We start from the raw sequence: 27,211 nt of genomic DNA on the forward strand, positions 1-27,211 counted from the left end.
CCATTGATATCTCTCATTTTTTCTTGAAGAGATCTCTAGTCATTCCCATTCTATTGTTTTCCTCTGTTTCTTTGCATTGATCACTGAGGAAAGCTTTCTTATCTCTCTTCGCTGTTCTTTGGAACTCTGCATTAAAATGGGTATATCTGTCCTTTTCTCCTGTGCCTTTAGCTTCTTTCTTTTCTCAGCTATTTGTAAGGCCTCCTCAGACAACCATTTTGCTTTTTTGCATTTCTTTTTCTTGGGTAAGGTATTGATCGCTGCCTCATATACAATGTCATGAACCTCCGTCCATAGTTCTTCAGGTACTCTGTCTATCAGATATAATCCCTTGAATCTATTTGTCACTTCCACTGTATAATGATAAGGGATTTGATTTAGGTCATATAGAGGAAAACAACAGAATGGGAAAGACTAGGGATCTCTTCAAGAAAATCAGAGATACCAAAGGAACATTTCATGCAAAGATGGGCTCGATAAAGGACAGAAATGGTATGGACCTAACAGAAACAGAAGATATTAAGAAGTGATGGCAAGAATACACAGAAGAACTGTACAAAAAAGAGCTTCACTACCCAGATAATCACGATGGTGTGATGGAATGTGAAGTCAAGTGGGCATTAGAAAGCATCACTACGAACAAAGCTAGTGGAGGTGATGGAATTCCAGTGGAGCTATTTCAAATCCTGAAAGATGATGCTGTGAAAGTGCTGCACTCAATATGCCAGCAAATTTGGAAAACTCAGCAGTGACCACAGGATTGGAAAAGGTCAGTTTTCATTCCAATCCCAAAGAATGGCAATGACAAAGAATGCTCAAACTACCGCACAATTGCACTCATCTCACACGCTAGTAAAGTAATGCTCAAAATTCTCCAAGCCAGGCTTCAGCAATATGTGAACCGTGAACTTCCTGATGTTCAAGCTGGTTTTAGAAAAGGCAGAGGAACCAGAGATCAAATTGCCAATATCTGCTGCATCATTGAAAAAGCAAGAGAGTTCCAGAAAAACATCTATTTCTGCTTTATTGACTATGCCAAAGCCTTTGACTGTGTTGATCACAATAAACTGTGGAAAATTCTGAAATAGATGAAAATACCAGACCACCTGATCTGCCTCTTGAGAAATTTGTATGCAGGTCAGGAAGCAACAGTTAGAACTGAACATGGAACAACAGACTGGTTCCAGATAGGAAAAGGAGTTCATCAAGGCTGTATATTGTCACCCTGTTTATTTAACTTATATGCAGAGTACATCATGAGAAACGCTGGACTGGAAGAAACACAAGCTGGAATCAAGATTGCCAGGAGAAATATCAATAATCTCAGATATGCAGATGACACCACCCTTCTGGCAGAAAGTGAAGAGGACTAAAAAGCCTCTTGATGAAAGTGAAAGTGGAGAGTAAAAAAGTTGGCTTAAAGCTCAATATTCAGAAAATGAAGATCATGGCATCCAGTCCCATCACTTCATGGGAAATAGATGGGGAAACAGTGGAAACAGTGTCAGACTTTATTTTTCTGGGCTCCAAAATCACTGCAGCTGGTGACTGCAGCCATGAAATTAAAAGATGCTTACTCCTTGGAAGGAAAGTTATGACCAACCTAGATAGCATATTCAAAAGCAGAGACATTACTTTGCCAACAAAGGTTCGTCTAGTCAAGGCTATGGTTTTTCCTGTGGTCATGTATGGATGTGAGAGTTGGACTGTGAAGAAGGATGAGTGCCGAAGAATCGATGCTTTTGAACTGTGGTGTTGGAGAAGACTCTTGAGTCCCTTGGACTGCAAGGAGATCCAACCAGTCCATTCTGAAGGAGATCAGCCCTGGGATTTCTTTGGCAGGAATGATGCTAAAGTTGAACCTCCAGTACTTTGGCCACCTCATGCGAAGAGTTGACTCATTGGAAAAGACTCTGATGCTGGGAGGCATTGGGGGCAGAAGGAGAAGGGGACAACAGAGGATGAGATGGCTGGATGGCATCACTAACTTGATGGACATGAGTCTGAGTGAACTCCGGGAGTTGGTGATGGATAGGGAGGCCTGGCATGCTGTGATTCATGGGCTTGCAAAGAGTCGGACATGACTGAGTGACTTAACTGAACTGAGAGGTACCAAGGGAACATTTCATGCAAAGATGAAATGAATAAATAAAGAATAAATAAAGAACAGAAATGGTATGGACATAACAGAAGCAGGAGATACTAAGAAGAGGTGGCAAGAATACACAGAAGAACTATACAAAAAAGATTTTCATGACTCAGATAACCACGATGTTGTGATCACTTACCTAGAGCCAGACATGTTGGAATGCGAAGTCATATGAGCCTTAGGAAGAATCATTATGAACAAAGCTAGTGAAGGTGATGCAATTCCAGTTGAGCTGTTTCAAATCCTGAAAGATGATGCTGTGAAAGTGCTGATCTCAATATGCCAGCAAATTTGGAAAACTCAGCAGTGACCACAGGACTGGAAAAGGTCAGTTTTCATTCCAATCTGAAAGAAAGGCAATTGCAAAGAATGCTCAAACTACTGGACAATTGCACTCGTCTCACACGCTAGTAAAGTGATGCTCAAAGTCCTCCAAGCCAGGTTTCAACAGTATATGAACCGTGGATTTCCAGATGTTTAAATTGGATTTAAAAAGGCAGAGGAACTAGAGATCAAATTGCCAACATCTGTTGGATCATTGAAAAAGCAAGAGAGTTCCAGAAAAACATCTATTTCTGCTTTATTGACTACGCAAAGCATTGGACTGTGTGGATCACAACAGATTGTGGAAAATCCTACAAGAGATGGGAATATGAAACTACCTGACCTGCCTCCTAAAGAATCTGTATGCAGGTCACTAAGCAACAGTTAGAATTGAATATGGAACAATAAACTGGTTCCAAATCAGGAAAGGAGTATGTCAAGGCTGTATATTGTCACCTTGATTATTTAACTTATAGGCAGAGTACATCATGAGAAACACTGGACTAGATAAAGTACAAGCTGGAATCAAGATTGGCCAGAGAAATATCAATAACTTCAGATATGCAGATGACAACCACCCTTATGGCAGAAAGCGAAGAACTAAGGAGCCTCTTCATGAAAGTGAAAGAGGAGAGTGAAAAAGTTGGCTTAAAACTCAACATCCAGAAAGCTAAGATCATGGCATCCGGTCCCATCATTTCATGGCAAATCGATGAGGAAATAGTGGAAACAGTGAGAAACTGTATTTTCTTGGGCTCCAAAATCACTTCAGATGGTGACTGTACCCATGAAATTAAAAGTTGCTTGCCCCTTGGAAGAAAAGCTATGGCCAACATCAGCAGCATATTAAAAAGCAGAGACATTACTTTGCCAACAAAATTCATCTAGCTTTTCCAGTAGTCATGTATGGATGTGAGAGTTGGACAGTAAAGCTGAGCAGCAAAGATGGATGCTTTTGAACTGTGGTGTTGGAGAAGACTTTTGAGAGTCCCTTGGACTGCAAGGAGATCCAACCAGTCCATCCTAATGGAGATCGGTCCTGGGTGTTCTTTGGAAGGTCTGATGTTGAAGCTGAAACTCCAATACTTTGGCCACCTTATGCGAAGAACTGACTCATTAGAAAAGGCCCTGATGCTGGAAAAGATTGAAGGTGGGAGGAGAAGGGGATGACAAAGGATGAAATGGTTGGATGGCATCACTGACTTGATGAACTTGAGTTTGATTAAGCTCTGCGAGTTGGTGATGGACAGTGAAGCCTGGCATGCTGTAGTCCATGGGGTCACAAAGAGTCAGACATGACTGAGTGACTGAACTGCCTGAACAATATTGTATTGCATCTTTTAGATGGTCAGTATTACTTGTGCTCATTTAAAAAATATAGAACTGTACTTGATGTTGACAGACATGTTTAGAAAGAATTATTCAGGGCTGGTTTTCCCAAGGAGCAAATATATCCTGGGTATCCTGGGGGAATGAGGCTTAGTGCAAATATTGTCCATGTCACATGCATATTTTCCTTTCCCCTGAAGTGCCTGCTTCCCTCCCTTAGGATTTCCACATGCTTTAACTTAATTTAGGGACATTCAACAGATAGACTCATGACTGAATTATTTCTGCATATCTGACATTTCAGTTATTAAATAAGCATAGAGATAAATATGTAAATACAAATTACAAAACTGAGAGCAACAAAAAAGACCAGGAGAATCTAATTTGGATCAAGAGATCAGTCCCCTGACTTTAATAGTCATCAAATATCATTCATATTATATCTTGTAGATTATTTGGTATTATCATTTAAATCTCTCAGCTTCATGGCTAAGAAGTATCTCTAAACTGTGAATAAGCAGGTAGTAATATAATAATTATATGTCTTATTTATATAAAAATGTTTAGATTATTATTGTATGCTTTTCTTTCTGCTTGAATGGTTTCTAGTTGCTGACTCACAGATACATAAATTAAAGAAACTTGAGGAGTGTTAAACATTTGAGTTGTATACCTTTATAGAAATTATCTAATCAGAAAGGAAATTTTATAGTTGAAAACTTAATTGGATAAAATTATTATGTGATGATAATGCTGGATGGAGTAGCAAATGGCAGCCCACTGCAGTAATCTTGCCTGGAAAATCCGACGGATAGCGGAGCCTGGTGCGTTACAGTCCATGGGGTCACAAAGAGTTGGAAACGAGCAGCTGAGCAGTGAGCAACTGAGCATACATAACATAGTGATGTAACATATGATTTTATTTGCGTATTTATTATTTCCATTATCATACTGAAGTAATTGTTTTATATAACCTTGAAGTAGATAGATAGCAAATGGTATTAATATTTGAGTGGTGGATCTACGAAGGCATTTAAAACCAAAAATAGAGCATATTCTGTGTCACACATTTTGGTGTGATTTGTGGGCTTGCAACTAGATTTTATACTCATTGCAGTCAGGATTTTGTGACCATTTTTTTGTTTCCAAATTGTTGTTGCTTTAGGGCTGTATATTCATTAGTTTAGTCCATTAAACAATAGCTTAAATGTTTTTTTAAGTGTCATAAAATATTCTGTCATGATCATTGATCTTGTTTAAACATTGTTAAATAAAAATATAGATCTTCTACAGGACAATATTGGAGATTTACTAATGTTTGCCTTCCATATAAGTAAGCTAAGCTTCTAATTAAGTCATAAAACCTTGGAGGTGAAGGATGGTCATAAGAATACAGCTTGTTCGTTAAGAACCGTATGTCAGCCAGTCATTGTGCCAGGAGTTTACCTTAAATCATCACTCATCTTCGTAGCCTTCTTGCCATGTAGTTACAGTTTCCCAATTTTATTAAAGAGTGTAGTTAAGATTGCACAATATATGATTACTGACTTGTTGCAAACATGCTAAAATTATAGAAATACTATGAAGTGAGGCCCTGATGCACTCACCTTGTAATGAAGAAAGATGAACTTTCTTGTAATGAAGAAAGATGAACTTGGTGGCACCAAGTTTAGCAGGTAAAATGTAGAAGGATACAAACAGATGGCTGTGAGATTAAAAGTACTGCACTGAAGAACTATTACTTCAAGTGAGTTTGAAGCAACAGTTAATGGGGAATATGAATTTATCTCCAGTTTATCTGATAAAAAGCCCAGACTCTTAAACTTCATGTTATCCTGCCTGGTCACCTGCTGCCCTCCTTCATGTTCCTGGGATGTGTTCAGGTCCTTTGCAAGGCTAGTATCACCTTCATAGATTCTTACCATAACTCTTAACAGTTGATCAGATACCTTATAGTCTAAATTCCTTTATCTAGGGCTAAAAAAATAACGTTAATTTATGTCAGTAATTTCCCCATACAGTTCTGTTGATCTAACTGTATAATAAAGCAGTTGCAAGAAAAATTGCTAGCTTCTTGATGAACATGTAATATTCACTAGGGCTTAGGGCCAGCCAAGTCCAGAACCTAATTTGGGTTTGGACTTCCATGGTGGGTCAGAAAGTAAAGCATCTGTCTACAATGTGGGAGACCTGGGTTTGATCCCTGGGTCGGGAAGATTCCCTGGAGAAGGAAATGGCAACCCAATCTAGTACTTTTGCCTAGAAAATCCCTGGACGGAGCCTCTGTCCATGGGGTCGAAAAGAGTCGGACACGACTGAGCAACTTCACTTTCACTTTCACTTTAGCTCCTGGCCTGGGAGTAGGGTGGTAGCAAAAAGACAAATGATGGTGTAGAAAAGTTGGAAAGGCATTACCTCTGAAGAATGGGACCAATGTTGTCACAAGGGGCCAACAAAAGGCATTACATAAATGATGATGTTTCCTTTATTTATGGGCTTCCCTGGTGGTTCAGATGATTAAGAATCTGCCTGCGGTGCAGGAGACCCAGATTTTATCCCTGGGTAGGGAAGATCCCCTGCAGAAAGGAATGGCAACCCACTCCAGTATTCTTTCCTGGAAAATTCCACGGACAGAGGAGTCTGTCTGGCTACAGTCCATGGGGTCACAAAGAGTTGGACACAACTGAGCAGCTTTCACTTTTCTTTTATTTGTAACCTGGATTAGGTAAGGAAAAATGGGGCCAGGCTGTTCCACCAAAATATCTTGTTCAGAATTGCAACTATTAGGTTCAGTTCAGTTCAGTTCAGTTGCTCAGTCATGTCCGACTCTTTGCGACCCCATGAATCGCAGCACTCCAGGCCTCCCTGTCCATCACCAGCTCCCGGAGTTCACTCAGATTAATGTCCATCGAGTCAGTGATGCCATCCAGCCATCTCATCCTCTGTCGTCCCCTTCCCCTCCTGCCCCCAATCCCTCCCAGCATCAGAGTCTTTTCCAATGAGTCAACTCTTCGCATGAGGTGGCCAAAGTACTGGAGTTTCAGCTTTAGCATCATTCCTTCCAAAGAAATCCCAGGGCTGATCTCCTTCAGAATGGACTGGTTGCATCTCCTTGCAGGTAGTCACTGAGATATTTGATTTACCTTAAGGTGATTATTTAGAAATTATAAAGAAATATAAAATGGGTTATATATCTATACACAAGAGAATTGTTATTTTGTATATGCACAATAAAAATATTGTAGTAAATTTACATGGACTACAAATCAGCTTAAGGGAAAAATACCATTTTTGAGGCCCCCGATGTTCTTCTCCCTGATCCCTTTTCTTTAGTATCTGGTTATAACCACCATTTTGAGATTATGAAATATAACTCTAAATATTTAATTACTTAGTCATAAATGCTCTTAATATACATACTTGTAATGTGCTCTGCTTATTCTTGGCTTTTCCTTCTTTTCATTATCCTGAAAGATATCTTTGCTGATACATGAATATGTAGCTCATTTTTTTCCACTGCATACAGATTTTCTTTATATGACTTAACCAAGCATTGTTTACCATACCCCTGTTGATAGAGATTTGGTTTGTTTCAAGTTTTTCCTTTTACAAACAATGACATGAATATTCTTTATTTCTCTTGATGAACATTTGCAAGAGTTTCTCTAGTATATATACTTAGAAGATAGAGTTGCTGAATTCTAAGTTGTGGGTATATAACTGCTTTAAAAGATGATGTTGACTTTTTAATGTATAAAAAAAGTATATGCTAATCAGTAGTGTACAGGGGTTTTCTTGTTTCTTATCTAACTTCCTCCATGCAAATTAGATTTTTTTTAATTTTAGTATGTGCTGGTTGGGTAGATATGTATTTCTATGATTTTAATGAGATTTGATAATTTTTAATGAGGGTGAACATTTTTGTTGGTTTATTGATGGTTCAAATATCATTATTCCTGTTTAGTCTTATGTGTATTTTTATATTGATTTGTCTCTTCCTAGACTTTTAGAAGTTCATAGCATATTTTGTGTTCTAAGCCTTTGTTAACAACATGTGACAAATGTCTTCATCCACTTTCAACAGTTTTTTTTTCATTCTTAAATGTTTTAAAAATATATTGTCTATTGAAGTACATTTATACACAGTAACATTTACCATTTTAGGGGTGTAGTTTGACGAGTTTAAAAAACATATATTCTGTCATTTATTTGCCACCAAAACCAAGATATAGAATACAAGAACACCTCATTATTGAGCATAGATACAGCATTTTTACAAATTGAAGATTTGTGGCAACCTGCATTGAGCAGATCTATTGACACCATTATCTCCAACAGCATCTGCTCACTTTATATTTCTGTGTTACATTATGGTAATTCTCAAATTATTTCCAACTTTTTTTATTAGTGTTATATTTGTTATGGTGATCTGTGATCACGCTTACAGAAGCAGAGAATAAAACAGTGGATTCAGAAACTGGGGGAATTGTAGAATGGGGAGATACTGATGAAAGGGTACAAACTGTCAGTTATAAGATGAATAAGGTCTAGAGATTTAATGTATAGTATGGTAACTGTCATTAATAATACTGTATTATACACTTGAAATTTGCTAAAAGAGTAAATTGTTAGTGTTCTTAGGAAAAACAAAAACAAAAAAGAAAACATTAACTTTGTGAGGTGATAGATACATAAATTAGCTTATTGTGTAATCATTTCACAAGGTACACATATGTCCAAATATCAAGCTGTGTGACGTAAGTATATACAATTTTTATTTGTCAACTATACTTCAGAATCTGGGGGGGAAAAGGCTTGGAGGAGCTCTATGTAGATTTCTTGAGCTCCTTCTTCTCTGGACAGTTCCTTTGTCTTTGGACCGTTTCACAAATTGTAGCCACTTTGTTGTTCCAAACTCAACCTTGCTTTTCAGTTCAACAAGATCCCCATGAACTATCTGGGCGTCTGAAAGTCATGTCTGAAATTTTCCAAAGTCCAAAAGTAATTTTTTCATAACTGTTTGCCTGTTTAATTTATTGATGGTGGTAGGGACAGCTCAGTTACTTTTTCATAGCTGGGGGCAAAAATATGATGGTCTCCCTTTATCTTTGAGTGGCATAGTCAAAATTATACACGTTTTAGAGACAAAATTATAGTTTCTTTTCTGTTCTTTTTTTCTGTTTCCCATTTTTCAAATCCACTTAAGCTCTAGCCCTCTTTCTTCTCCGTTGTCCAGAATTTCTAGCTCTGAACTGTCATAGATAAATGCTGCCAGATGAAGCATCCAACTGCAAAGCTCTAAAATGTATTGTATCAAAGGCGGCATCTGGACATTCAGCTAGCCCATCTGGCAAAACTTTTCTTGGGCCTTTTTATCTGGCAGCACACTTGGCTAGGGAGAAAGCAATTAAGCTTTTTCCAGAGTTGAGCTGGGGTCTGACCTTTTCCGACTGCCTTGAACTCTTGTATGATATGCCTTTGGCTGGCTGCCTGCTCTACTTAGAGGAATTGTTTGATATTTAATCTGATAATTGGGGTCCTTTTTAAGTCTTATTCTGAAAGCAAGGGTTCATTTCAGTCACCTTTGGGCTGAAAGTTTAATTATTTGGAAGTTAGGTGATGCGTCAGCAGGTAAAGAGGTGGGATGGAAAGCAGAGGGATGAATTCTATTCAAGCCCCGCATTGTAGTTGTCAGTGTTACACGTAAATTTAGAACTCCTTGTAAAATACTTGGAAAAAAGAAGAAAGGGAAAGCAAAATAACCCACATTCACTAAAAGTTTTAGAGCTTCTAATGGTTTTATCTCCAGTAATATGGATGTATTTTATTTTTTTTTTTTTAGGTATTAATCTTTGCCACAGTTCTACTTGGCTATTAATTCCAGGCCATGTGTTTTTGTTCCAGAAATATTATTATTAAGATGAAACTAGACGGAGAACTTTGTAGTAATAAAGCAAGCTGTCGTTAAAAGACATTCTGTCAGGAAGCTGTTAATTTCAATGAAAATGTAGGGGGTTAGCCTCTCATACTTTTCCTAGACAGAAATAATTTAGTTATAAGTACTTTGAAAGCATTTTATTTTATGTTCGTTTTCTGGAATTTTTCAATCAGAAAAATTGATAATATTTTTATTATAAATCCATGTTTATTTTAAAATTTATTACATTTCTAATAATATCAGGAACCAAAGGATTTTATTCTGAGTGCTTAAAAGTAGTTTTAGAAAACCCTGCTATTAGTTTTCAGCATTTAGTCTGGTATCATTAAAAAGAGGGCCAGAACAAAAACTAAAACCACAAACACATATTCATACTTTCTATGCACATATCAAATGTTGAATTTTAAAGAGGTAATAAATTGATATATATATATATAAAACAATGTATGCCACAAATTCATAGATTTAATTCTTCATTCTAAGAGATTGCCAAAAGACAGCTCAGTTGAGAACTGTTATATATGTTTCACCTTTCATAACTACTAGTCAAAAAATAAGAGTTTAAAAGATGGAGTCATTATTATATAACAATTTGGGTATCAGGCAGTATTTAATCATGTAGATTAAAAAAGTTTTAACTTCCAGGCCTTTCAAAAATTATCCAAATTTAGCAAGATGTAATTATTAAACACCTAAATGACTACATATGTTGATAAGTTTGGAGATTAAATTTGAGCTGTGTGTCTTCAGAACTACTGTCTGTAGGTATTCTAAACAGTCTTTCCAGAAATTTCACTATTATACAACTATGTAGTAAGTAGAGCATGGAGATGTGTATTTACCTCATTACTAATGTTGGTAAACTATTTTAAGATTATTAATATGAACTAACAACAGCTTTCTTCTTTATTTCCTTTTCTTTCTTTTAATCTAACTTTAGTATATGGTGTATATTGTAGTATCCTGTGTAAACTGCTATAAAATATATTCTCTTAATAGATTTTATAGAACTTTTGGTAGAAAATATTTTCTACAGGATATAAATTTTATTACATCGAAATAACATAGGTGTTTTTTTTCCCCTGAAATATAACAACATATTGATAAAAATGAAAACAAAAAGTTTTACCATGACCGTTTTTCATGAAGCAATTAGTACTCCAGAATAATTGATTCTGAAGGTAAGAATGTAATGTTGTGTGTGAAAGTCATGAGCAGAATATTTTCTTATGCTGAGTTTTATAGTCTAATGATATCATAAAGTCTACAATTATTACTTTAACCCATTTTTTTCATTTATCTTTTTAATGACTTTTGAAAATTCTTGGTTTTTCAGTGTTGTTACTTTTGCTAGTGACTTTTTCAGCCAGATTCAAGCATAAGAACATGTTTCGTAATTTTAATTTTGAATAATATCTCCAGATGCAGAAGCAACAAACATACCAGAAGCAATGATTGTATGCCAGTAAAAGCTCTATTTCTTACAAAATTGAACTGAATTTTTATCCCTAGGACTTGTTAGGCTTAATGGTGCTTAAAATAACCATATTAAGATTATCATTAAATTATTTTGCTCACATTTAGGATTTTAATTAAAGTGTCAGAAATAGAGAATCTCTATGTTCTTTATTTTACATTTTTTCAAAGGGTAACACATGATAATAGAGGAATTGCTTCCAACATTTTGAACACTCAAAATAAAAGAGGAAAAAGATATTTTACAGTTAAGATTGACAGAGAAGTCAAAACTTAGACCCATGAACTAAGGCCTGTGTAATGATGACACGTGCCATAAGATGACCCCGGTTCGATCACTGAGTCGGGAAGACACACTGGAGAAGGGATAGGCTACCCACTCCAGTATTCTTGGGCTTTCCCTTGTGGCTTAGCTGGTAAAGAATCCTACTGCAATGTGGGAGACCTGAGTTCTATCCCTGGATTGGGAAGATCCCCTAGAGAAAGGAAAGGCTACCCACTCTAGTATTCTGGCCTGGATAATTCCATGGACTGTGTAGTCCCTGGGGTCACAAAGAGTCGAACTACTGAGTACTTTCATTTTCACCATAAGGTGAACTGATACACCCACTTCAGTATGGATTTAAATTTCTTAGCAAGCAAGAAGGTTTTCAGGAGTTTTCCTGGCAAAGAGTTATCTTAATACTAATTGTTCTGGGTCTGTCATTTTTCACACTTAATGCTTGGTAAGTTGCCAACTAGTAAAACTGGTGAATAAACACAGCCTCAGGATCCAGACTGGTAGCACTAACGACACCGGTCAGAAAAAGTGCTAATTCCACACCAAGCTTGTCTCTATTCCAGTCGGAAAGAGTGTGTTCAAACAAGTGCCAACTCTTTTTTAGTGGATGTTGGCCATGAAGACAACTGCCAAAAGAGACATGTAACATGCCATATGTGACTTCAAATGAAAGAACTCATCTTTAATTTCAAAATATTAAGTGATTTTTAAACACAGGATTTCTTCAAAGGTAGAGTTCTGAAAATAAATCACTTGCTCTATAAAGAGTAAAGGAATTTTGCCAATAGACAGTACACTCCTTTTTTGCCCTGGGAGATACTATCATAATGTATCAGGGCCTTTATTATACATGTAAAACTGACATGATTACTCTCTGTATTGTCCAGAGTGGCAATGGTCTTGTTACCAGAAATTATTTATGCTGTTGTTTGAAGTGCTTTAAAATCATTTCCAGCCAGTGTTACTCTGAGTTGCTAGATGGATGAATAAAATGGCAATACTGAAAGGAGAGAATAGAACACATTTGAACCTTAGTTGAGACCAGTGTGAGCTCCAGTTACTTCATCCGTCAGTTAAGTTCAGTCACTTAGTCATGTCCAACTCTTTGTGACCCCATGGACTGCAGCACACCAGGCCTCCCTGTCCATCACCAGCTCCCAAAATGTACCCAAACTCATGTCCATTGAGTCAGTGATGCCATCCAATTATCTCATCCTCTGTCATCCCCTTCCCCTCCTGCCTTCAATCTTTCTCAGCATCAGGGTCTTTTCCAATGAGTCAGTTCTTCACATCAGGTGGCAAACATATTGGAGTTTAAGCTTCATCATCAGTCCTTCCAGTGAATATTCAGGACTGATTTCCTTTAGCATGTACTAGTTGGATCATCCATAGAATGAGGTTTAATATTCCATATGTGGGATATTATAAATAGATATAGATTCAACAGTTATTTATTCATGAGAATACCAAAATGTCAATTTTACGGGTTTTTAATGATTGATTGATTGATTGTTGCTAAGTCTTCATTGCTGTAGACTTTCTCCAACTGCAGGGAGTGGGGGCTACTCCTCGCTCCAGTGCATGGGCTTCCCATGGCGGAGGCTTCTCTTGATGCTGTGGCTGTGGCTCGTGGGCTTTAGAGAGCAGGCTCAGTAGTTGTGGTGCATGCCCTTAGTTGTAGCATGTAGAATCTTCCCGGACCAGGGATCAAACCCATGTCTCCTGCATTGGCAGGCAGGTTTTCAATCACTGGACCACCAGGGAAGTCCCAGTTCTAGAGTTTGTGTGAGTTGAACCATATGAAATTATCTTTTTTTGTGGGTTGAAGACTGTCAGACATCAACTATTTCATATAGGTAAATGAAATCCTTAGTAGGCTGCAGAATAACATTATCTTTAAAATTTGTGAAGTCTGCAGTCACACGTATTTGCTTATTATGTGTCAGATGCTGTACCAAGCACTTTTCAAAGATTTTAACATTTAATCATGACAGCCATCCAGTTAGTAATATTATTATTCCCATTTAAAAGATGAAGAAATTGAAACACAAAGATGACCGTAATTCAAAGTCATACAGTCAATGAGGGGTGGATCTAGAATAAAACTCAGGCTGTCTGAGTCCTCAATGCACTTAATACTTTGCAGTTGGGCCTCTTATGTATTGAATGTTTCTTCTCCATTTTTATATCTTTGATGAAATCTGCTTATATCTTTTGCCCATTTTCTTTCTCTCTCTAGTGAGAATGCACTTGGAGATCTGACAAGCGTATTTTTTTTTCTTGTTATCTTTGAATCATTTTTTAAACTGTTGAATATCAGGAGGTCTTTATATATTCAAATAGACTAGTCTTTTGTCAGATATATGATGTATGAATATTTTCTCCCAGTTTATAGTTTCACTTTTTATCCATTTCATTTGATAAGATCCAATATTAATGCATCTAAAAACTCCTTAGCAGTTCCTACACTCTGAAGACATTCTATATGTTTGCTAAAAACTGTGTATTTTTCATTTTACTTTTAAGTCCATGATCCATTTTGAGTTAATTTCAGTATAAAGTATGAAATTGAGGTTGACTTCCATTGACTGTCGTTGTCCAGTTGTTCCAGTACTTCTTGTTGAAAGGCTATCTTTCCTCCATTTAATTGCTTTTACATCTTTGTCAAAATTTTGTTAGGTATGTTTGTCTGGGCCTATTTCCTGATTTCCTTTTTTTATTCCACTGTTCTATATGTGTATTCCTCCACGAATACCACATGGCCTTGATTATGGTAACTATATAATCCACCTTAGTACTGGATAGAGTGATTCTTCACACTTTTTCTTCTTCAAGAATGCTTTAGCTATTTTAACCAGTTTGCACCTTCCCAACTTTACATGTATACCTGTGGCAGATTCATTTTGATATTTGGCAAAACTAATACAATTATGTAAAGTTTAAAAATAAAATAAAATTAAAAAAAAAAGCCTTAGTGAGATTTTGATTGGAATTAAGTAAACCTATACGTCAACTGGGAGAAATTAGTACATTTACTATGTTGAGTGTTCCAATCCATGAACATGGTTATGTGTCTCTATTTATGCTTTCTTTGATTTCCATTGACTTTTGATGTATACGTGTGTGTGTGTGTGTGTGTGTGTGTGTGTTCGTATTTATCGTTGCAAGCATGGTGGAATGCAATGAGTATGTCTAAGCTCTGATTTTGTTTAAATTACATCACTTTTAAATTATTTTGCTATTATTAAAAACGTTAAGACAATAAAAACGGATTTAAATTAATTTGTTTTGAAGGGAGGGGAAACCAATCTTTAAGTAAAAAGATATTTCAGATATTGCTTAGAGAACAAAATTGTTAATGGATTCAGTATCTATGTTAATGGACTCAGTGCATAGCAATCCTGTGTTGGGTTTAATTTTGTACACCTTGAATTACAATCTGTTATGCTTGTATTATAATTTAAACCCATGGTTGCTCATATTTTTCTACTATTTAAAATCATTTAAAAATTATTCTTCTTGAGCAGTATTTTTTAGGGCTTCTGATTTTACCATAGCAATTTTGGAAATAAAATCCTTCAATAATTTAAATATACATGCTGCTGATTTTATGACATTGTAGTAAACCAGCCAAGACTGTATTGATTTATCCTTTTTATTTTTTGAAACAAACTTATCGATGACCTACATGCCAGGCATTTTAGAAACTGTGCTGTGCTAAGTTGCTTTAATCATGTCCAACTCTTTGCGACCCTATGGACCATAGTCTGCCAGGCTGTTGTACGTGGGATTCCCCAGGCAAGAATACTGGAGCGTGTTGCCATGCCATCCTCCAGGGGATCTTCCCAACCCAGGAATCGAACCCACTGTCTCTTATCTTTCCTGCATTGTCAGGTGGGTTCTTTACCACTATATGATGCTTATCGATGTCTCTTTGTTTTTTTTTATTCAAAGAGGCATCTAAAGGATTTGCCTACCATCACACCTCAAAGAGAACCTAAGTTCTGATATGAGCACTGGGAGTACATAACCAGTATTGGTATATGAAAAGTATATACTGTTATGTTGTAAATGGATTTTTGGGAATGTATCCAGTTTTACAAGGGGGATGGCTCTATGAAAGTTCTCTGCTGTTGTAATACTCCCATCTGCAGGATAATCTACAGGATAATTTCAGCTTTTAATTTAATGACTATAAGTACAATAATAGTTCCAAATATATATTTTACCTTTATGCTCAAAAGCTCACGGCAATTTTATCAATTTAGAAAGTTTTCCATCCACTACAAAAATTCAGCAATCTCTGAAATGCAATTGCTTGATAAGATAATAGGTAGCCATGAAAATTATATAAGAGCTTAAGAAGGGAACTGAAAAAAGCATGTTGTATTCAATTGAAGTCATGGCCAGAATTATAGTGCAGTTTTTAAAATTAGCATTTTATCTGGATATGAATTTCAGAAATATTTCCATAAGTATAAAATTTTAAATTAAAACTTTAAAATGAAGCTGTTTACCCTTTCTGATTTAGAGTTGAAGAAAATGGAGGGAAAAAAAATAAAGATTTGATCAGAAAAAGCAGCCTAGATGTCAGATGAAATACTACTATTTGAGAACCTAAAACAAGTATATTGCACATTTCCATCCATACCTGTTTCCTAACTATTGCAGCGCCACTCGCCTGCTAGTCTCCATGTGGAGCCAGTGGTGGACACATTAGTCAGCTGCAGCCTGTCCCTAGCTGTCCGTGTGTGCTAACATACCATGGCTTTCCCTGCAATTGGGTTAAGCCTTGGGAAGTGAACCTGCAAGTCCATGGAGCAGTCTTAGTGTTAGAAAGGCCAGGGGGCCTGTGGGCAAGTCAGAGTACTGAGGAAAGAGAGGGGATACATAATCAGGTGGAAAGACAGGGAATAATTGAGTCCACCAAGGGGAAAAGGGGCTCCACAAGAGGAAAGTAGGTCGTGGTGTGTGTGCCTCAGTTCCTAGTAAACGTGGCTTCCACGACACTCACTATTACCCCTTTTTTACCTCAGTGGCTTATTACTAAAACGAAACACCCAATTAATCGAAGGGGACAATACAACAAGCATCCTGTTGACTTTAGTTTGTTTGTTTGTTTTCTTCCAGGAGCATTGCCTCACTGCTCAGCAAGCTTACACAGATACATAAAGACTGTAGTTTTCTTTTCTCCTTATGACTCCAAGACAAACTGAAAGCAATACAGGTATATACTCAAATGTAGGAATTTCTAGTTACATATTTGCAGCAATAGTGGACTTTTAAGTGTGACTTCCAGTTGTGGCTGGAGCTAGATTTGTTTCACAAGCCTCCCTTTAAAATGTTTCAAATGCACAAAGCCTGCCTTAATGAAGCAGAATGAACTTGTAACAGATTGTACTGCCTGTTTGCCTGCTTATTTAAATAAACTGCAAAGACAGTCTATAATACAGTCAGTTAGCACTGACTAATGATTATTTAAAGAGTCACTGATGGATACCTGGCTAGTGCATACTCAGTTAAACCCTAATGAGCAATGACAAGAAGTTCTTGAACATTTCATAAAGTTGGTAGACACTGTACTCACTTGGAACTTCCCAGGTGGCTCAGTGGTAAAGAATCTGCCTGCCAATGCAGGAAATGTGAGTCTGATCCCTGGGTCAGGAAGATCCCCTGGAGAAGGAAATATCAACCCACACCAGTATTCTTGCCTGAAGAATCCCACGGACAGAGGAGATTGGTGGGCTACAGTCCATGGGGCCGCAAAGAGTCATACATCACTTAGTGACTAAAACAGCAACAAATTTATCCTCACTACTGAGCATTTGCTAATGTCTTAACATCTTCAGTTTCCCTTTCCTTCAAAATAGAAATATTCTACTTAATCTAACTTTTTTGTGTGTTTTTAAAAATAATAAAATAATTCAAAATTGTAAATAAGAATGTACATGAAAAAGATCTTATCCATCCTCAAGACTAGACATAGGCTATATCTTTTTCCTTTTTTAAAATTTATTCTAATTGGAGGATAATTGTTTCACAATATTGTGTTGCTTTCTACCATACATCAGCATGAATCAGCTGTAGGTATACATATGTCCCACCTCTCTTGAACCTCCCTCCCATATCCCAGCCTTCTAGGTGGTCTTAGAGCACTGCGTTTGAGCTCCTTGCATCATGCAGCAAATTCTCACCAACTATCTATTTTACATATGGTAATGTATATATTTTCAATGCTACTCTCTCAATTCACCTCACCCTCTCCCTCCCCAAGAAAAAAGTCTCTTCAATAAGTGGTGCTGGGAAAACTGAACAGCTGGATGTAAAAGAATGAAGTTAGAATACTTCCTAACACTATACACAAAGATAAACGTAAAATGGATTAAAAACTTAAATGTAAGACCAGTTTTTTGGGTAAATTATCCCACCTATGAAATCTTATACTATGAAATTTATAGCTCTTGTTTCCATATATTTCTCTTAAATTACAGACTCCAAAATGATAGCAAGATCAGTGACTAAACACAACATTCTCAGTAACAAACAGCCCTTTTTTGTTGTTTTTTGTTTTTTTTTTTTTCCTGCTGAGGGTTTATAGTTTATTCTTTATTTTGTTTGAACTTGCGTGGGAGTTAATCAGATGGTTCTTGGCCAAGGACAGATTTGGAGTTAAATTCAACTGCTCACCCTTTAAAGCTACATGACTTTAGATACGCTGTTTATCTTCTCTAGAATTCAGCTTTTTATCAACAAAATAGTATAGCATACTTAACTTGTCAAATTATTTTCAAGGCTGTTGAAAAAAATTAAAATGCTTGGCATAGTGCCTTGTGCATGCTGTAAGTGAAAGGGAAGGTAACTATTACAGAGGAGCATTAACCTGAGGATCTTCAAAATAGCTCAGGTGACATTTGTTTCTTTGTTGGATGTAGCCACTTTTGAAAAATTAATTAGGGAAAAGCAGAAATAATGCAAAAAAGGCACATTGGTGCAAGGACTGCTTCTACTTCCCATGTTGATTGTAATATGTTTATACTAATTGCTTAATTGATACTGTTTTTTATACTTAATATAAAAATCAAGAACTAAAATAAATACAAGACAAAAATAAGAAAATTAATAAATTGCAATGAAAGGGCTGGTAAAGGTTAAGTGGTAGTACTGAGTTTACCTTGCAGTAATGCTTACTTGGTTAATTAGTCCAAACCACCCAATGAAGAAAACTAGAAATATTGGACAAAAAGGAAAACAAAAGTCTGAATACATTAGCAATTTTACAATGCAGTGGATAATCAAATGTCCAAGGTGTGAGAGGTTCAAACAAACAAACAAAAAAAATCAAGAGAGATGATCCAAGAATTGTGAGCTTTGCTGAAGAATTTGCTATTTTTGGAAAAGAATGGTATGATGATTGATGGCTGAGCAGAAAACTTGATAGTCACAGAAAGTTACAAGGACAAAAGTTTTAGTCTAGGGCTTGTCAAAAATGAGAGGCAGTGTAAATTCCCACAATTAGTTTGGAGCTCAGCAGGCCTAGATGCAAGAGTAATCAGCGGTCTCAAGGACTGGTTCCTGCCTTGAGATATATAGGTGATGCAGGAAATGTAGAAATCTTTGAAAATGATTTAACTCATTGCTTGATCAATATCTTTAGAATAACCATACAAAAATCCTGTCTGGATTAGTGTTAGATTTTATAAAGTTTATTTCTGAGTCACATTTTAATTAAAATATTTAAGATATAGTCAAGTGGCTTGGTCACTTCAGGGAATGGCCAGTAAATATATATGAAGATGGTTAATTTCATAAATAATCAGTAAATGTATATTAAACCAAATGAACTGTCATTAAACATCACCACAATGCCTAAAAATTAAAAGGCAGTGTCCTCTGGAATTCTCCAGTAGTGCTGGTCGTCGTATGAATGATACAACCGCCTGGGAAAGTGTTCGGCATTACCTGTCAAATTTGAATATATGTATATTCCGTTAGCGATATAGCCAAGAGAAACTCTCACACATATGCACAAGGAGACATGTACAAGAGTATAGTGAGATTATTTGTAATAGTCACAAACTGGAAATAAACAAAATGCCGTGGTCATTAGAACAGATAAATGTTTTACGGAGTATTCACAGAAGGTTATTCTATACACTAACAAATCATAATTCCATGCCGCCAAATGGATGTATCTTTCCTTTAGGGAGATAATGTTTTCCTATTAATATCTTCATTAATATTATATGGTTTCTACATGCTACATGATCTCCTATATATTGTATATTTATTAAATTGTTTCATTTTTATAATAATTCTGTCAATAAATGTTCATACAATTCCTATTTTGCATAAGGGAAACTGAAGCAGAGAGAGCTTAATTTGCCCCAGATTATAGAGTTTGTGAATATAGCCAAGAAAATATGTAAAATGAATAGATCTATTACTGATAAATAATATCTAGAACAGTAAATGAAACTGCTTAGTTCTTGGCTGAAGTAGGCTGAAATGCACTCCAATAGGATAATATTTTAACTTCCATATAACTCAGAAGCATATGTAAAATAAAAATACAGCATACTACTTAGTATGTGAACTGTGGGATCTTTGATCAATGTGAAATTTTCTTTGACAATACCCAATTGTCTTAAAGAATTATTGATTTTATCTTTTCTTCCAGGAAACTAGGGTCTTTTATGTGAATATCTATTTTATACACAGTATGAGTTATAATTCAGTTCAGTTCAGTTCAGTCGCTCAGTCGTGTCTGACTCTTTGCGAACCCACGAATCGCAGCACGCCAGGCCTCTCTGTCCATTACCAACTCCCGGAATTCACTCAGTCTCACGTCCATCGAATCAGTGATGCCATCCAGCTGTCTCATCCTCTGTTGTCCCCTTCTCCTCCTGCCCCCAATCCCTCCCAGCATCAGAGTCTTTTCCAATGAGTCAAACTCTTCGCATGAGGTGGCCAAAGTTAGATCCTAGCAAAACCACGATTATTATATAGTACACAAAACTTAAATTTATAAAATAAATCACTTATTTATAACAAACTTAAAATTCCAAATTATTAAATTGCCAAATATCTGGCATTGAAAAATTCAGTTAACTCTTACAACTGAAGCTTTTTGATGCAAAACCAATGACACAAAGCTAAATTGATAAAGTGCTTAATCAATAAGACTTTATGGTTAGTACATTAAGAAAATAATTCCAGAAGAAACTGATATGAGCAGATAATGATGCACACATTTAAGGATAGAAACTTTAAAAATAGGCAAATATTTTATGAAGCTTTCTTGGTGGCTCAGATGGTTAAGAACTCGCCTGCAATGAGGGAGACCTGGTTTCAGTCCCTGGGTTGGGAAGATCCCCTGTAAAAGGGAATGGCTACTCACTCCAGTAATTTTGCCTGAAGAAGTCCATGGACAGAGGAGCCTGGTGGGCTACAGTTCATGGGGTCGCAAAAAGTAGGACTTGACTGAGTGACACTTTCAAATATTTTATGAAAATAGGCTAGCTACCTATACAGGGACAGAGAAAGTGATAAAAGTAAGGAGAGAAAATGTATAGAAAGAGAGTCATTGGAAGTTCTTTTTAAAAAGAAAAATTATTTTTAAAATTTATTTTAATTGGAAGTTCTTAATAGGGAAAAATTACTTGATGTAAGTAAATGATAACAGTCATTGCAAGTCTAATGTATATTATTACAACACAAATTTTGTTACTAATAAAAACCTTAATAGTTGATTTTTGGATTCATGTATTTTGTTGTATATACAAATTAGGTGTTTTATCCTGCTCAAATAAATCTTTATTGAATTTGTAGTTCAAATAGGGAAAAAGCAATATAGATTTTTTTTTTTTAATGACAAAATGATGGATTGGCAGGTAGAATCAGACTGTCAAAAGACTCCCTCTTAATATTGAACAAGATAAACTTTCTTTCCCCCAAAATGCTCTTTTTGGTCAGATGGAATGAATGATAACACTGAGAAGTGAAATGATGTCAAAGCTCATGGTCTTACACCCTACTCTAGTGATCTTTCTCTTATTATGTTCTTCTCTGTTGATTTCAGTAATATTACATGTAGTATTCTGGCTAGTATTACAGAGTTTCACTTTTCTAATTTCTAGTCTCTCTCTCTTTTTTTAAATGTCATCTAAAAGTCATTATAAAGGCAAATACCTCTCTGGTAATCCAGGTCTACATTTCTATAATGTTTCATTAGTATTTCCTCTCTGGTTTCTCTGAGTCCTAAGATTCTCAGCTAGTTTTACACTTCTAAACTATTTTAAATCTTTCATGAAGTAAATGTGTTCCAAATCTCCCTGGAGTCTTGACTCAAAAAAAAAAAAAAAAAAGGCTGAAAAGCCCATTCAGTTCTTGCTATAAATTTTATGCACTATTTTTAAAGTTATACATTTAACTCTGAGCTTAATATAAAATGCTGAATGTGCAAATGGTTTGAACTGGTTAATATCTGCCTTTTACCTTGGAAAGTGTCAATATTTGTAAACTAATACTTATAATTTTCATTTGATCCCTGAATCTTTCCACTTTCATAATCTGGAGTAATTACATGAAGACCATATAAAACAAATACCACTCGGCCTTCTAAAATAAGTAAAATATCTCCCACTATTCTGTTGATTTAAACCCTATCTTATTCCAAAAGAGTGTTAAATACAGTGACACCACATCCCTTTCAAATTTGGCTTCCCAAATTGTCTCACCAAAAGCATCCATGATTTCTTTGCTTCAGGTTTCTCCTGAAACATCTCGTTTCAATATTTTTCCCCCTTTTTATGCATTCCCACTTCCATGACAACTTGCCTGCCTCTGTCTTTTCATTTCCTCAGAAGACAAATCTGAACTAAAATGCTGGTGGAATTTGGTAATGGCTCTGTATAGCTTACAAGAATGTGTATGCTTTGTCTCCTTGCTTAGTCTCATTTATTAACCTTCCCTCTTTCTTGCTTTTCCATCTCTGTATCAGACATACTGCATTGTTTTTTCTTCCTCTAATATACCTTGCTTGGTCTTGACTCCAGGCTTTTATACCTGCTAACCCCTTTCTTTTAAACACTCTTCCCTCTAAACACTCTTCCCTCTCTGCTCTTACATCTCTGCCTGCCAAGGTACCACCTTGATGCTGCTGTAGTTAATGAAATAAATGCAACCAAGTGTGTATTGCAAAAATTAATTTCTCTTAGTAGGACAGTGATATATCCTTCAGAATTTTCAAATGAGGAAGAATATTGTTAAATATTAAAAGATAGTGGTACATCAAGAGCTGAGTCATCTGTTCCACCATGTCTATCTTAAGTAAGATAAATGACCACAGCCTCTGTGACCATCATCCTCTGGACCACCATTTCCTCATCATTAAATCAGAGGTGTTGATTACGTGGCTTCTGGGGACCTGTCTAGTTCTAACATGTGATGATTTAGGACTTTTAAAAATATATCAAACTATACCTTGTCTGTATTTTTCTTCATGTTTAATATGTATTCCATTTAATAATCTAAAGGGACTTTCATAATGCAATGAACTTGAATATGTGATTTCTCTACTCAAAAATGAAGATAGTAATGATAGTTAACCTTTATTGAGATCTGTGATTACAACCACTTTATATGTGTTATTTCAAATTGACTTTTGTTTGCCGTTTCTAAACTAGGGACAATAAAATGAAGCTCACGTTAACATTTTTTTAATATTTTAGCATAGTATCTCAGGAAGCTTTATTAACTCACTGTCAGTAAATCAATGGTGCTGCAGGCAGCGGTGGAGAGGGTGAAGATCTTACACAGGGTCATTATAAACTGAGACTGGATATTAGTAGAAGGATGATATCCCTCCTGAGCTTCTTCATCTCGGTAATGCTTGATAATGTTCTATTTTAATGATTAATGATCAAATGGCTATCTTAAAATAGCCACTGATCCATGCATTTGTATTTAGAGAAGAATATTGATCAGAGAAGTGGTGAAAGTCATAGCCATGGGCCTTTTATTTATTATTTTAATGGAATGAGGAAAGTCCCTCTCTCCACAAAAGGAACAAGCTAACAAAATCATGGCAGAGATTAATTTACAGTTGGTGTCTTTAAGCTTCCTTTTGCAAACTCACATGCAAACTGCCTCTAAGGTCATACAATGTGTTAGTAACAAAGCATGGTCTGGCCTAGAGTATTCAGATATGGAGTTTCTATAGTTAAATACATCTTGATATTTATGCCATTCATGTAATATGAATATCATCCTGTATTGAATACTCTTTTGGAATAAAGTGAAAAGGGAAAGTGAAATTCGCTCAATGGTGTCCAACTCCTTGTGACCCCATTGTCTATACAGTCCATGTAATTGTCCAGGCCAGAACACTGGCGTGGGTAGCCTTTCCCTTCTCCAGGGGATCTTCCCAACCCAGGGATTAAACCTAGGTCTTCCACATTGCAGGTGGACTCTTTATCAACTGAGCCACGAGGGACGCCCAAGAATACTGGAGTGGGTAGCCTATCTGCGGATCTTCCTGACCTAGGAATTGAACCAGGGTCTTCTGCATTGCAGGCGGATTCTTTACAAACTGAGCTATCAGGGAAGCCCCTTTTGGAATAAGGTAGGATTTAAATCAATGAAATATATTTATTATATGTATTTATGTATATTTATTAATTTAAGAATGTTTTTTGAAGTCAGCAATTTAGAATCAATATATGCATTCATTTATCCATCTGTTCATCCATCCTCCCATCTATCCACTTATTTAACATATATGGAAGGAATACTATTGTCTCTAAAACAGCAAAATGGTGAATATATGGCATATACAATGAACTCAGAAAACCAGAATATTAGAGTAGTGACGTTTCTGTTTTCTAACACTTCTCAATGAGCAGATAATGGTTTATACTGGCAGTTTACCCTTATAATAGTTCCACTAAGGGAGGTAATACCACTAGAAATTATTTTTATTTTATGAAGCAAGAAGAAATCATAGAACAAATTTGGAGACTTAGTCAAAGTTACAAAAGCAGATTAGCAACAGAAATTATCCATATGTCAGGAATTCCTGGTAGTCCAGTGGTTAGGATTCTAAGCTATCACTGCTGAGGGCTGGGCTTCAACCACTGGGGAACTAAAATCCCACAAGCCAAATGGCATGGCCATGAAAGAGAAAAAGGAAATAAAGAAAAATAATATACATAACGTACACAAATTAAAATCTGTATGTCTTTAGCGATTCTTTTGAACAACAATGTCATAAAAATGATGCATACACCTGTTAAAAATTACTTCAACCCCATCTGTTTGTCAAATGCCAGTCATCAAAACTAATGATCTTAGATTAAAGCAGGGTTGTGTACAAGGAGAAATTGCACCTCTACAAAGCAACCAAAACTGGAAACTTTTTTTCTTACTTTTCTGTTTCACATGCACCAGGTAGGAACAACAAGGAATGAAAAAAGTTCCAGGGGGATAAGATTTCTTTGGCATGACCTCATGTTAAATTTGGAAATGGATGAAAGCAAAATAAAGCATTGGAGTGTCATTCACCCACATGAGAATGCAATTTTCAATAAAAGCTAGAAGACAATCCAATGGAAGGATAAGAAGCTGTGGCAAATAAAAGGCAAGAAAGGCAATAGTCTGAAATGATGAAATGAACAGTGTGTCAATAAAGCACTAAGATATGAATTAAGAATTAAGTTAGAGTTTTCTCCTCATCTAGATGATACAAATTTAATGAAATCTATTTCACTACTCCCAAGATTGGGTTAATTATGCTAGGTTTAACACACTGGTAAATGGATGGAGCGGTTCTAGGGGAGGGCTCCCTAATAGAACTTTTTAAAATAATGCAAATGTTCTATATATGCACTCTCCAGTATAGTGGCTACTATCCACATGTGGTTATAAAGCACTGGAAAGATATCTGGTATAACTAAGGAACTGAATATTTAATTTCATTTTAATTATAATTGATTTAATATACATAGTCACATGTGGCACAAAATGGCTATTACATCAGGCAGTGCCCTTCAGCATCTGTTTCTAAATGAAGTGGTTCAAGTACTCATTTGCCACAAGTTGGCTTATACCACAGGATGTAAGGCTAAAATCATTCTTAGAGATGGTATAATCTCATGACTTTTAGACTTTATTATGGACAATGACTCCAGGAAGAAGTTACGTTGAGACATTATGAGACTTTATACACATAGACATGAATGCACATAGAATGAAAATCTACTAAAATGTAATTAAGAAAATAATTACCTTTAGTACTAACAGTTTTATTTTATCTCATTTCATTTTAGAATGTAGTTCTCTACATTCTAAGTCTTGCTGTTTCCAGTTGCCTTGTTTCACAGATGAGGAAACTGTGTCCCAGAAACATTGGATGAGCTTCTAATTATACCAGGAAAGTCAAACTGAAAACCATTGTTCTTCATTTGGCAGATAACCTTACAAATAGACATTGACTTTCTTTTTTTTTTTTTTTTTTTTAATTTTTTTTTAAATTTTTTTATTTTTTAAAATTTTATTTTATTTTTAAACTTTACATAACTGTATTAGTTTTGCCAAATATCAAAATGAATCCGCCACAGGTATACATGTGTTCCCCATCCTGAACCCTCCTCCCTCCTCCCTCCCTATTCCATCCCTCTGGGTCGTCCCAGTGCACCAGCCCCAAGCATCCAGTATCATGCATCGAACCTGGACTGGCAACTCATTTCATACATGATATTTTACATGTTTTGGCTTCAATTCAGAATGTATACTGTTAGCAGTCGGTGAACTACTGTGTATGCCTACTATATTATGCTTCTTCCTGTATGATGCATATTAATGGACCACATGTAATTTTTTTTAACTTGGAGATGTTTAAAAGTATGGGGAATATACACCACCTAACCCAAGTATCCCACTTGCCCTGTAGAAGACTAGACAGTGAACACAGGTGTGTAACTTTGAGTGCTAATCTATGTTAGTGGACGGGAAACTATTCCAGGAACAAAATGAAATCCTAATTCCCACTTAAAATACGGATCATCTTCAGTTCAGTACTTTGCTACATAATTGAAATAAAGGTCAGTGATTAAAATATTTAAAACATTTTGCTCAAAGATGTTGAAGAAAGCATATGTACTACCAAACAATGGTGCAGTGGCTTATCAATTAGCAGTATTTTAGGCTAGTTTATGCAATCTGTAAAAGTATAACTTTGGTGTCAGTATTTTAAAAAGGTATAAATAAAGGACATTTGTTAAGACATTCTCATTTTTGAGAATATTTCTTTTTTCTCATTTAATATTCTCATAAAATATTCTCATTTTGAGAATATTTCTCATATTTGAGAAACTTTAGGTCTGACTTTTTTTTTGACCTTCTAAAATTTCATTTTGACTGTGTGACAGATGTAGATTTAAAAATTATTTTTTTTAATCATGTTATTTCACTTGGTGCTATCATGGTCATTGCTAGGCAATGTATTATGAAATCTCTTATCTGCTAGATTTTCTGTGTTTTATTGTTGGTCCCTTCTACTTACCAGACAATGAGAATGGAAGAATTTCACCAGGGTTCATAGTCCTGCCTCAATTAACTTATAAATGGTTTTGCATTTAAATTGTACAATGGTAGCCTTTGTCCAGTTATGAAACTAGAAACAAGAAACACATTTGATCATATCCAGGCACTGACAGCC

General features: G+C 35.8%; 1 long non-coding RNA gene across 7 annotated transcripts in view; it reads left to right on the forward strand.

Moving 5' to 3' along the window:
* LOC129649879 (uncharacterized) overlaps positions 1–27,211 on the forward strand; it is a 430,734-nt gene that overhangs the window by 188,745 nt on the left and 214,778 nt on the right. For 4 of the 7 annotated variants that reach the window (XR_008713364.1, XR_008713362.1, XR_008713363.1 and 1 more), the window contains 2 exons: positions 16,627–16,723; positions 23,959–24,118. This is a non-coding gene — a long non-coding RNA (uncharacterized LOC129649879). The remainder of the gene's footprint in view (positions 1–16,626; positions 16,724–23,958; positions 24,119–27,211) is intronic. The other 3 variants (XR_008713361.1, XR_008713358.1, XR_008713360.1) reach the window with 1 other exon arrangement.

Source organism: Bubalus kerabau, chromosome 4 (genome assembly GCF_029407905.1).
Source record: "Bubalus kerabau isolate K-KA32 ecotype Philippines breed swamp buffalo chromosome 4, PCC_UOA_SB_1v2, whole genome shotgun sequence".
In the NCBI taxonomy this organism is placed as follows: Eukaryota; Metazoa; Chordata; class Mammalia; order Artiodactyla; family Bovidae; genus Bubalus; species Bubalus kerabau.